This window comes from Aplysia californica, unplaced genomic scaffold, assembly GCF_000002075.1.
Source record: "Aplysia californica isolate F4 #8 unplaced genomic scaffold, AplCal3.0 scaffold01082, whole genome shotgun sequence".
In the NCBI taxonomy this organism is placed as follows: Eukaryota; Metazoa; Mollusca; class Gastropoda; order Aplysiida; family Aplysiidae; genus Aplysia; species Aplysia californica.
The window spans coordinates 179,925-184,050 of NW_004798352.1; positions in this window are offsets into that span (position 1 = coordinate 179,925).

A 4,126-nucleotide genomic window follows, 5' to 3' on the forward strand; every position below is an offset into this window, starting at 1 on the left:
ATACAAATGCTATCTATTATTATTATTATTATTATCGTGTGCTGACAAAAAAGAGTTACTTCTCGCAATCCACAAGATGTTGGCCAAAAATCAACACTAGGGTCACACAGATTTTCAGCTGACACCATTAAAAATGTCTTCAAGTTCAACATGTCTTACATCATTCCATTCTAGATAAGATAAGATAAGATGAGATGAGATGAGATAAGATAAGATAAGATAAGATAAGATAAGATAAGATAAGATAGTACTTTATTATCCCAGAGGGAAATTTTCCTTGGCTGTACAGGACCGTAAAAGATCTAGATATCTAGACTGTACGAACTCAAACTACAAATTTGACATAACTATTTATCTTTGTTAATCGGGCAGAAATCCGAGAAGTAATTCTGTTTGTCAGCACGTCATGCGAAATGTGTCGGGACGCGGGAGAGTCAGGCGCTTGCCAGTTTGTGGACATATACCGGGTGAAGCATCCTGAACCAGTTCCTTCTCGCAGTTCCCGAATGGAGACATGGGGACAAACATTTATACAGGGGTCAAATAAGTTTGTAGATTTTCAACAGATGAGTACAAACTCAACCATTTGACGTATAGATCCTACATGTATCCCCATAGGGCTAAAGTCTGAGAAGTACCGTAACTCATTTTGTCAGTACTCCTCACTCAATATTCTTCAAGTTTAACATAACATTTCTTTTATCACTTCATACAAATAAATTGTACAAACTCAACCAATAGATTTGACGTATAGATCCTACATGTATGCCCATAGGGCTAAAGTCTGAGAAGTACCGCAACTCATTTTGTCAGTACTCCTCACTCATGGAGTTATGTATAGATTAATAATCTTAAAGCATGTTCATTTATTTTGCTTTGGGTTTAAAATAAACCCAACCAAAACAAACAAAAACAAACGTATCTGTCTTGAATAGAAGTTGAGATATTTGCCATCGGAGGAGGTGCGGGGTCACCTGGTGTCAGAGATGAAATTTGCAAGGAAATTGCTGCCAAACGAACTTCCAAAGCTTGTGCGTCCTCAGAAACAGCCAATGTACAATTGTTGTGCCTCAGATCAACTCTTTTCACGACAAGCTGGATATAGAATATGTTTTAGATGGATATAACCGGTGTTGAGAGGGAAACATTGTAAAAATCGCCCAATGAAAGGAAAAAAATCGGGTGCCTTTGATTTCATTATTTTGACGAGCCAGACAAGGCTGCTATCTGGTCCACATGTGGGTCACCTTGACGCCACGCTCAAAACTCAAAAGACTCTTCTTAATCCTAAAGATTCTTGTTTTGTTTTGTATGTTTGTTTGCGTGTGTGTTTTATGTTGTTTTTTGGGGTGGGTTTTTTTTAAAGGGGGGGGGGGGGGGATATGCTAACAACCTTCACCATGTCAGCCTTAACGTTGTATTCTTTTGCAAAATTCCCAAATGGAACGCAGTTTATCCAAAACCCGACTTTCTAGAACTATATAACACGTATAAGCATAATTTGAATAACATACATGTAAAATATATAATTGATATATCTCTCTGAGTCAGAGTGTGATGTTTAGAATTTCTTGAAATAAACAGATATATATACTTATCATCCTTCAGGTTAAGTTTGAGTGTGTTTTAAGACTGGTTCTACTTTCTTTTTTTTTTTTAGTAGAGGTTTTACGGCGCTCACAACCGCATTAGTTCATATGACTGCCAAGGGGTGGATGTCAACAGAAAAGTCCTTACAGGGAATCAGACTTACTCTGCTCACCTCTCTAGCTTCAACAGCACAAAGTCTGCTTCGACTATATAGGCACTCCGGAAACAGCGGGTCACAAGAATGTGACAAACATACAAAAGAATTAGAGGAAAATGACGAAAATAAGGATTGGGAAAGAAAAAGCAGCAGTTCCCTGTTGTAGTTCAGGCACAGTTATGAGCATGACACTGTTGGGTCAGCCCATTTACAATTTTACTATGCATTAGAATAAGAAATGTCCTCCCTTTGGGAATGGCCTAAAGACAGTTCAGTTAGTGGCAACGCCCCGACGTGTGATTCTACTGTCACACTGGATTTACATACAATGTAGTTGTAGACCATTCACGCCCCCATCAACACAATTTAGATCATAAAAGGAGATGGGCTACTACGACCCTGCCTTCCAGCGCCAGCCCCGGCTGAGAGTTTTTTTCTAAAGTTTTAGTAGAGGTTTTACGGCGCTCGCAACTGCATAAGGTCATATGAACGCCAGAAGATTAGAGGTGTTACAAGAGAGTAACAAGCATAAAAAAAGAAGGGGAAATAAGGACGATAGATGTTTGATAGGAAAGAAGGAGCAAATCACACCAGAGCACCCGCCAACCTCCCACACTGCTGAGAGGGCTACAGCGTCCCAGCAGAAAAACAGAAATACTCGATAAAAATTACCCCATACTGGAATCGAACTCGTGTCTCCTGAGTGCGACACGGTGAAGCATCTAACCAGTACACCACAGGTGCCGGAGATTTAAATCTATCAGCACGAGGCAACAGAACGATGACTGGACAAGACGAGGGAATTACCATGCTCTCGCTCTCTCTCTCTCTCTCTCTCATTCTCTCTCTTTGTCTCTCTCTCTGTCTCTCTCTCTGTCTCTCTCAGGACCAACAAGACGAGGGTCATTGGACATACAGATAGGTGGACAGACTGATACACGTGTAAACAGACAGACCAACAGACAGACTTTCAGGCAGAGATAAGAAAAGTTAGACTGACTAGAGAGACAAAGCAGCAGAAGGATACACATGCGAACAGAGAGATAGACAGACAGACAAACACATGCAAACTGATGGAAAGCAGACAAACTAACAGACAGATGTAATCACAAGACAAACCATCAACCAAAATAATACAAAACAGCTCAAGAATTTCTCAACAACTAACCACATAATATTTCAAATGTTACACAGGAACTTCAGAAATATACGTATAAAAGTCAGGCGGTACAACTCAGTGTATGTATATAGTATAATGTATATTATATATAGATAAAAGATCAAAAGGCATACATAAGGACACTGGTTTCAGTAAGAGTTTTACAGCACTAGCAATACAATAAGGTCATATAAATAAGATCCGAAGATTAGAGGTGCTACAAAAGACCAACAAAGACGAAGAAATAGGAGGAAAGAAAAGAATGATAGATGTTTCATAGGAAAGAAGGAGGGAACAAACTACACCAGAGCATCCACCAACGACTCACTCATGAGAATACAATTAATTGAAATGACATACAGCAGCTGTAAATGATTACATTAGCATATTTTAGAATACAATGACGTACATCAAATACACTGAACATACATGATATGCTTAAGGATATAAATAAATCATGTAATTGTGTCAATTTTGTACTTAGTTAATGTTTTAGCTACACAGGTGTCAACTGGCTACCAAAAAAAATTTAAAAATTCATAATGAAATAAATAAATAATAAGATGGGGCAACAAAAAATTGTAATAAATAAACCTTAAGATCTAGACCAAAAAAACAAAACAAATAAAAATAATTATCACAAGAAATTATGTCAATTCTGTAGGCCTACTTACGAAATGTGGTGTGGAAAGTGGAACTACACAGGAGTCAACTCGCTACCAAAAAATAGATAAATAAATTCAAAAAAATAAAATAAATAACTAACTAAATAAACAAAGTAAACTCTGTACTTTTTAAATGTCTTAACTACACAGGTGTCGATTGGCTACAAAAAGAAAAAAAAAAGGAAAGAAAAAAAAAGGAAGACCCTGAACATTCTGGACCCTTATGGAAAAGCGTCCTCCGTAGGGACTTGCAATTTACTGACCATTTTGTCTAAAATATCTCGCAAGGAGACGGTCTTTACATATATAAAAGGTGCAACAACTTAACGATTGGCTGAAATTGGGCAAAATGCAGACAATTTCAGGAAAACAGATGTCCGGAATTTACCAAAAATTCGACACCTCTGTAATTAGCACTTAACTGTTTTAGATCATTTGACACAATAATGGTCAGTAAGTTGAGTAGTGCTAAAAAGGAACAATACTGAATGAAAAAAATAAAACGTAAGACTAAACCTTTTTCAGTTTTAGCAAGAGTTTTACATTACTTGCAAC